This window comes from Mastomys coucha, unplaced genomic scaffold (assembly GCF_008632895.1).
Source record: "Mastomys coucha isolate ucsf_1 unplaced genomic scaffold, UCSF_Mcou_1 pScaffold2, whole genome shotgun sequence".
NCBI classification, from domain to species: domain Eukaryota; kingdom Metazoa; phylum Chordata; class Mammalia; order Rodentia; family Muridae; genus Mastomys; species Mastomys coucha.
The window spans coordinates 22,145,906-22,155,303 of NW_022196902.1; the positions used below are offsets into that span (position 1 = coordinate 22,145,906).

The 9,398-nt window shown below is 40.2% G+C and overlaps 1 non-coding gene and 1 pseudogene across 1 annotated transcript; both read left to right on the plus strand.

Moving 5' to 3' along the window:
* Positions 1 to 91: 91 nt before the first annotated feature.
* LOC116097968 lies at positions 92 to 219 on the plus strand. The gene has a single exon (XR_004121632.1). It is a non-coding gene; the product is annotated as a small nucleolar RNA SNORA17 (small nucleolar RNA).
* Positions 220 to 536: 317 nt separating this feature from the next.
* LOC116097935 overlaps positions 537 to 9,398 on the plus strand; it is a 36,783-nt pseudogene continuing 27,921 nt past the window's right edge.

Here is a 9,398-nt window from a genome sequence, read left to right on the forward strand (position 1 = left end):
CTACAGAGTGAGTTCCAGGACAACCAGGGCTACACAGAGAAACCCTGTCTCAAAAAAACAAAACAAAACAAACAAACAAAAACAAAGAGGTTCTGCCCTTAGAGGCATTGCAGTTGTGGCTGCTTTATCACATGTTTGTCAGTAGGTCTCAGAGGAGAGGCTACATCTACCTCATTGTTCTGACTTGTGAAGTTTTGAATGATTTACGAGTCTAATATTCCCTTAAAAAAAGCAAGCCTGAGACAACCACCAGTCCAGCACCTCGTAGGCCTGGAGGGCAGACCATGCCTAAGATAACCCCTGACCAATGCTATAATGTGTATGAACAGGGTATAGCAGAAGTGATCCTGAGATGATCCAAGACAGACTGCGAGGACCGCTAATAGGATCACAGAAGGATGCGAACACAACAAAGAGAGACAGAACTAGAGACTTGAGGGTAGTGAGGAACAGCCTCATGTTAGCAGCTGGTGATGCCTCCTGAGACCATGATGGGGTCCTAGCCCAAACTGTCACTAGGGGCTACATCTGGGTCCATGGACCAGCAGCAGCAGGGGTCTGTACCATCAAAGGTCTGGTTGCTTTTGGGGGACATATTGATGTCTGAGGGCTGTGCAGAACTGGCCCACCCTTCACCAGGGCATCTTCGGAGAGTTGACCCTGGGGACATGAGAGCTGTCTTTAATCACTGCAGTACTCTGGATAGAAGCCCTGCACATTGCAGGAGTTACTGGTAAGCTGCTCTGAGGAAATGACTGTGGGAGACCTGGCACCACTACTCTCCCTATGTACTCCTCAACACATGGGGCAGGCAGCAGATCTGGCCCTGAGGACATGAGTGTGGGATAGCCTGCTCTGTCTTGTGTCTGTGTGCAGCAGCATGAAGAAGGAGAGATGCCCTCCCAAACCCTCACTTCCTGCAGAAGAGCTGGCCTTGGGTTCATGAGAGCAGGAGAGCTGCCCCTGCCCCTCAACTACAGCAACACTTGGGAGAGCAGTCCCTGTACCTTGTCTGCCAGCTGCAGTTGTGAATGGTTCTCAACCCTGAGGGTGATGAGATAGAGAGATGGCAGGCTGACCAACTCAGATACTTCTTGGGCCCAAATCCAGGAGTTTGAATTGGTTCACCACAATATCTACCTCATCAACAAACTGCTGGAGCATATGAAGGTGTTGGTCCTACAGATCCAAAACTATAGGATTTTCATGGCATAGGGCAAGAACAGGATATCTGAGAGGAGTCTCAGAGAGGATCCCATACTGAGAGTGTAGAAGAAGCCAGAGTCCTCATACCAGACTGAGCCATTGCAATGAGCATTTGCAAACAAAGAAGTGTGGATGAAGGGGAATACTATGGATCACACTGTGACACACAACAGCCACAGTGAAGTTGTTTTCCCCTGTTTGGGGGAACTTGTAAGGGTGGGTATGAGGGAAGAGGGAGATGACTGGGATTGGGGTGTATGATGTAAAATTCACAAAGAGTCAATAAAAACTTAAAAAAACAAACCCAACAGCAATAACAACAAAACCCAAGGATGTTAAGTTATAACTAGAATTACTTCAAGAGTTTTCAGGAAGAAAGAGTGGCAGGTGCTTTCAAGAGCCTAAATGACAATTTCCACAAGTGCACCGACACCTTGCAGAGGTATAATTGTTGAAATGGTCATTTTCTGTTAGAGAAATTGTCTAACTTGTAAATGTAGCAAAATCAAAATGAATGCCTTTTTTAAAAAAAAACAAATACTGCTCATTTAATTTAGTTTTTCATACAATTTCATACTACTGCATTCTGAATTTCTACCTCTTTTTTCTTTTTATCATATTTTTGTTATCTAAAACAATTTTTAGATTGAAATGAATTTCAAACATATTCTTCCCCTCCCTGAAGTCCTTCAAGATCTCCTCCTCCTCCCTACATACCCAAATTTTAGTTCTCTCTCAAATAAACAAAAACTCAGTAAAACAAGATCCCCCAAAACAAAATAAAATAACACCCAAATTTAAAAAAAAAAAACAAAACACAAAATAAAACAAAAGAACCCCCACCAATCTGTAACCCAATAAAGGCACACATACAAGAAGTTAACCACTCCTGAGCATGACGCTTGCCCTGGAGTGGTTCACCTACCCAGGGTCAGTTTAGGTGTTAACCTTTTCCCTAGTGACTAGGTTTTCGTTCATTCATTCATTCATTCATTCAAAAAACAAAACAAAAAAAAAACCCAAATAACAAAATAAAAGGCAATTTTCATGTTAAAGGCAAGTGTATAATGCAGAGTCCAGTGACTGTGAAGTTGAAGAGTCAACAAAACGAAACGGAAAGAAAGTCATGCTGGTTGGTTAATGAGAGAACTGGTCAGAGAAATGAGTTGTGTATTCTTCAGAATCCACTGTCTTCAGCTGAGAAGTGACCTGCACACAATGACAGGATAATTTCCCAAGGATTCCGGTGTGACTCACAAGAGAATAATTCCCAGTGTTACATACAACCGGAAATTGTCTTCATTCCTAGAAGCACAGGTGTGAAGCCTGTATACTGCAAAGTACATTGCGATAGATTTCTCAGAAGTGTGCCGAATAAGTGGGGGTAGGGACATAATGAAGGTGATTGGCTGCTCTTCTTGTGACCTCTTATCTACCGTACTGGTGAAAGAGGAAACCCCTCCCCCACTCCAGACACTGATGTCTGATATTAATTGCAATTGTATTGGCCACTGGATGCCATGGAGGATGACAGAAAGGTGTCTAGAGGATGAGGAGGCTCACTGGCACAGTAAGATGTAGGCTTTGCTGTTACAGGAAGGCTGGTGGGATGTCTATTAGGTCGGTCCTGAGCCAGGTTGTGATTTAAATCCTTTCAAATTCAAATTCAAAATCAAATCCTCACTTTGATTTTGTTGACAATGAGGTAAGATGTGCTTAGTTGAAGACAGGGTGGATACAGCTGTTTGTGCTGGCAGGAAAACTCAGTTCTTTTCACTGGTAGAAGTTTGGCTAATGAGAACACAGAAATGTGACTGCTTGGTAGTTGGGGCACTGTGTGAGGCTCAAAGGCAGAACTTGAAAATGTAGATTTTTAATACTATGTACACATACCCAGTTGATAACAAAAAGCTATTTTATAGCTTACATATGACAAGTTACGTTCCAGAACAAGGCTACCACAATTTCAAGAAATGTAAAAGACAGGAAAAGTCAATTTTATACAATTCACAATATTTATTATAGATCAAAATGAAAATTTTACCACAAGCTTCAGGAAAACCTTGCAAGGGAGGAGCCGATAACTAAAATCTTGCTCCCTAATTGTTTTTTGTCTGAGCCAATAAAGATGGCAGAAGCCAGTCGCTGGGCAAAGAGAAAGAGATGAATTTTCTGGGTCGCAGGAAGAAGAGGAGGGGACCTGGAGAGATTAGGGAATTTGGACTATACCGGGGAGCTGATAGGAGCAGCAGACATGTAGGTGTCTCAGGGTACTGATAATTTGTAGCACCTGCAGGCAGTGGAGGCTGAGAAGGATAAGACAGGATATTCTTCACCCAGCCATTGAGGTAGAAGAAGATAAGAGCAGCAGAAGAAAAAAGTGGGCAGCCAGGGCTATCAGTCAGTGGAATACAAATGGTAGCTCCAGGCATTCTCAGGAGGCTTGGTTGTTGGGACACTTAGCAGAGCCAGCCCAGGGCAGGATGGGAGTGGAAGCAGCGTGCAGCACTGGGCACGGAGCAAGCGTGCTTTTAAAAATTACACACAACAAAACCTGACTTAATTAAGAGAAAAAGAAATGAACTTGGGAAAGAGCAATGACAAGATCTGTAATAATGTGTGCAGTACTCTTCCAAATCCAGCCTATGTGTTTATGAAGGTTGAACATGCCATTGAATGACAAGTAAGTTAGAATATGTAAAAACAGCCCCTGTGTGGTTTCTAGACATGACATGCGATCAAGTGAGATGAAAAATACACTAATGGGATTAAGACCCTTAGGTACCTTGTAAGGAAAGCTGGCAAACACACAGACAATGATGGAAGTGATCTACAAGAAAGCAGAGAGGAAACGGAAAATGATTTGAAAGTTCATTAGGGGCCAGTGCCCAGTAGCATAATATGTAGTAAGTTAAAGTGAAACAGTTAACATTTCAGAAGAAAGAAGTGAAGGAGGAGGTGTTAGAAAAATAAACATGGCCCATTAAATTTAACAAAAGCTATAAATACAAAGATTCAGGAAGCTTAATAAAAATCATTCAAAATATGTCCAAGCACATCATAATTCAACTGTAAAACAAACAAACAAACGAACAAACCCAAAGAAATTCCTAATAACCAACAGAGACGAAACAACACTACAAAGAACAGTTAAGAGTAACAGTAGACTCTTCTTGATCCAAAATCGAATGGAGCAATAACATCAAAGCTCAGAAAATGAATATGGTCAACCCACAATTTGCAAGTCAGTAAAACTGGGTTTCAAATGCCAAAGCGAAATAAAGCTCTTTTCTGACTAAAAAAGCTAAATGGATTCCTTGCCAGCAGACATGTGCACCAAAAAATTACAAAAGGCACTTTCTTGGGCAAACAGAAAGTATCATTGGAAGGAAACTTGGAATTAATCTAAGCAATCGGAAGCTCCTAAAAGTGCAAACAGTATTATTATTCAATGCACTTTTCATTACCTTTAAACATAGAAACTGTGTTCAGCAAACACGGTGGCTGTGGTATTTAAAGTGTTTGTAGGCTATAATATGTAACAGAATAATGTGAAAATTAAATATAAGAGAAAGGAAAGGCATGGAATGTGAACTTACTAGTCGTTGGGTCGTGTAGAAGCTTAACATATCAGAACCTGCCAGTGTTGGCACATGCCTGTAACACAAGCACTTGGTAACCGGAGGTAGCAGTTCAAGGACTCTCAGGCTACACAGATGCTATTAAAGACAGCACTAGAGCCTGTGAGATGGTTCAGCAGATGAAGTTACTTGTACAAAGCCGGTTGACCTGAGATTGAGAATCCCACCCACATGGTAGGAGGAAAGAATGGATCACTGCAAGTTGTCATCTTACCTCTACCAGGTGTCATGTAATACTGTCGCTCGCTCCTTTTCCCCCTCCCTTCTCCTCTCCCTCTCTCTCACACACACCCTCTTTTATACACACAAAATAAAAATATAACTAAAACTGCTATAGAAATCATTTAATCCTGTCCTGGCATTCCTACTCTTCCTATGATCATTTAGTTCTTGGATAAAAACAGACACAACTGTTTTTAAAAAATATAACTCAATAGATGTAAACAGATGAACCGAATTTTAAATGGAACAGTTGGAAAGTAAATAGTTTACTAGGCATGGTGATGCATACTTGTATTTGTAACAATCTGAGAGTTGGTGGCAGAAGGATTAAGAGTTCAAGACTAGTTTAGCAATAGTAGTTTAATGCCTTGAAAGACTTCCTAGGCCATGATGTGTGGACATTGACAGATTTCTCTATAAAAGATATTCCTCATCCTCATTATTGATTCAAGAAGAAATGGGTAGTCTGAATATTCTTATTATCTCTTATATATGAAAGTTTTATTACATAAATGCTCACAAGTTAATCTGTGGCTAGCTTGTTTACTTACTAGACTATACAAATATTTGAGAGAAAATAATACCAAACACATATACACCTTTACAAAACTAAAATATTTTCTAATTTGTTTTGTGATCATTTAAAAAAAATGATACCAAGACTGGTCACAAAAAATACCTCCCCCAACCCACCCTCCCAAAAAAAACAAAGAACTGCCCCAAAATGAAAAAATACGGGTTAGTATTCATGTACTTTATACACAAACATTCCAAGCACACTATAGAAAACTGAGCCCAAAATATTTTAAATATATAATATATAGTAACCAAATGGGTTATCATAGAAGCAATGGGTGGCTTCTAGTTAAGACCTCTATAGATTAGGCTAAAAATAAATAACTTACCCCAAGGAACTCAGAAAAGGCACAGTTCTGGGATCTTTTACTGAAAGGAAAGGGGACAAAGAAGGAAGACAGGGCTCCTCTAAGCCAAGCGCAGTTGTCCATGAAAGCTCCACTTGGCTGAAAGCTTGATGTCAGCCGAAGCTGCCTGAGACCCCGTCTTTAAAATTGTCTGTGCAGAAACCTAAGATGAGGATGTCGTACTTGGTAGGATGGCGCTGGTGCTTCGTTCTAAGGATGAGAACAAGACATAAGTGTAGGCTTTTCCCAGACACAGCATAGTCTAAAAGGATTCTGTCACAAGACTCAACCATCTGCAGGGGAATTTCTTGTATGTGTGTTTGTGTGTGAGTCTGTGCTGTCTGCATGCTTACAGATGAGAGAGAGGTCAGAAGAAAGGTCACACTTCCCAAGATTCCTTCTTAGTTGCCACTTACTACAATCATTCTACAATCCCTTTTATTATACAGCTTTTGGTTAGTTGACACATGGCAAACAAATGCAGACTATATTTTAGATCCAAATTCTATTGAGTATTGATCCAAAGGCATTTTGGGGTGGGGAGTGTTTTAAGACATGATCTCAGGAGTGTTAAAGTGAATAATGAATTAAATTTCTTCTGCTTTTGCTTCTGCCACTTAGAAAATTACCGTAATTTTTACTACCCCAGCCTTTCTTTTAATAAACTGAGAGCTATAAGATGCTTAACTTCTACAGTAGTAGGTTTATGTGAACTTTTCAAAAAGTCATTAGTGTGATGTATTCTTCGAGAATCCACACCCCCCATCTACCCTGCCCTTCTCTGTTTCAGTATTCTCTCTAAGTCTTTGGACTGCAGTATACTATCTTCTCGCCCTTGAACCGTTGCCTCCTTTCCTTCGGTGTCCCCTTACTTATTCCCTGACTTTATGAATATTCCAAATGAAACACAGATAGCTGAAAATTCAAAGCTAACATTGATGAATGAGAAAAAACCATGTCATTTGTCTCTCTGGGCCTAGGTCTCATTTAGAATAATTATTTACACACAGATGCAGAGACACACAGACACAGAAACACACACACACACACACACACAACCGAAAGACTATCCACTTCTAACTCGACTTTACCACGGGACAGAATGATCTTGAGAATTTGTTCATATGGAGCTCTGACTATGGCATCCTAGAGACTCTCATGCATCGCATCAGGGGTGGAGCAAGGTAATTTTTATTTCCAAGTCCAGATGTGGGTCTTTGAAGTCACACTGGTCAAGAAACTAGAAAATATATAGTTCTAATTCTGACTTATGATACTAAGTAATGTATTCTTGGTTAAAGACTAGAAACATTCCAGTAGTTCTAGTTGTCTAAAATAGCAGAGTTCAAATATATGCATGGCAGTCATATAGAAATATTTGTGTAGAAAAGCTAGCATTCGCTGTTTAGTGCTTTAGATGTATATGTTCTAGGTTAAGGAGCACCTGGTAGGATTATGTGTGTAAGTTATGGGATTTCATCCTGTGTTGATTTTTCTTTTTTATGATTGTACAAAGCTGCCTCATGGTCTGTCAACATCAAACATAACTGTTCTGTCAAAGATGGCTTATTCCTAGCCAAATATGGAGGAGCATGGACTCAGAATATGACCTAAGATTACCTATAATTCCAAGTCTTGCTGTGGAAGGAGTTACATACATTTTTGCAGTCACAGAATAAAAGTCATAAACCCCCTTTTAGCAAATTTGTTGTTAGGGTATTATGTAGGAGAGTGGCATCAGAATGGAGAAATCTATGTTGCTGGTGTAACTACAATCGCAGCTACAGCATAGGCAGAAGCAAGTCAACAGCTATGTGTGACAGTACATTCCAAAAGGCTTGGGAGTATTATGTCTTGTTTGTATTATTATTTAAGCCTCTGAAGTATATTGAATTGACTATATCTATGGCCTGTGTACTTTATTAATTCCATACTTTCCCCTCTTTACATTACAATATTTCATGGTAAGATGTTTAAAATGATAATATTGAGATTTGTTGAATGACTCTTATGTGCATAATGTCTACTTTCCTGAATCACCCTTGGAATTCCAGAACCTAGAGAAAGCATTAGTCTCCCTAAAGCACTGCTTAAGCAAATTACAGTTTTTCTTGCAATTGCTACAATTTTCCACTCAACTACACTCAACTACTCAAAGCACTACAGACTGTGTTCTGGATTAGGAAGGGGAATTAGCACTAAAAATTACTTTGTTGTCAGTCATATACCAGCATGGATCCATCCTCACCATTGTCAACTAGCAAACAGAACATTGTTCAGGTATATGTCCTCAGTTATATTTACAGACTGAAGATAGTACAGAAACATAAAGAATTAAAACTTGTGCCAGAATACAAAATCTTTAAAACATGGCCATTGCTAGGATGTTGAACTGGACTTGGCTTAAATATAGTGTAGACTTGAAGTTTTCAAAACCTACTTTTAATAACAGTTCACAAATACTTCGACCCAAGTCTAGCCCACCGGCCAAAGGTAGGGGGAAAAAGATGGTAAATAGCACAAGGGGATGTGGACCTGTTTAGAAGTAGTTCTTTGAGGCAATTGCAATCTCCATTTGTCAGGATACCAACAGTCCAATTCAGTAGTGTCAGGATACCAAACATGAATCAGCAGTGGTGGCGCAACCCAGCAGAAACAGCCAGGCCTTGGCCAAATCAGCACCAGACAGCAGGAGCAACCAGGACCAGCCTCTCTCAATGAAGCAAAGATCAGCTGAAATGAAAATGCCAGACCAACAATGTGTTGCAAAGCTACCTATACAAGCACAGCACCACTGTCTGTTGGGTCCTATTTCTACTCTTTCCAAACATCACATGTCCTCCTACAGGTCTTGCCTCAGCAAAACACTAAGCACATCTGCATCACGTGACACTACTAGAAGCTTCCTCTTCAATATAGTTACAAGAAGTTCATGTGTTAAATTATGATCATATGATCATTATGAAGTACTGTAGTTGGAAATTTAATGACTTTTGTGTTCATAGGTGGGACACAGGATGATAAGTTGTAGTGTCCATTGGACAAGGATTAGTCCATTGATGAAATTAGGACTCTTATAATGTACTCAGATCCCATCAGTGCCACCAGTTATGGTCCAAGCTTGCAGCAAATGAGCCTTTATATGGGGTAGTGCATATCATAACCATTTTATTTCACTACTTGCCTCCACAGGCTCATGTCCATCTCAAAATTCAAAATGCACTTAACCTGCATAGGTCCCTACAGTCCAAGAACTCTAGCACTGTTCAAAAGTTTAAGTTTGAAACTTCTCTGAGACTCAAGTGTCGTGACTGCCTGCCAGCAGGAAGGACGATGAAAACAGCAGGATTCTTCTCAACCACACATTATTAGGAGCGCCCAAGTTTGAAGCGAGAGAAGGACCCCG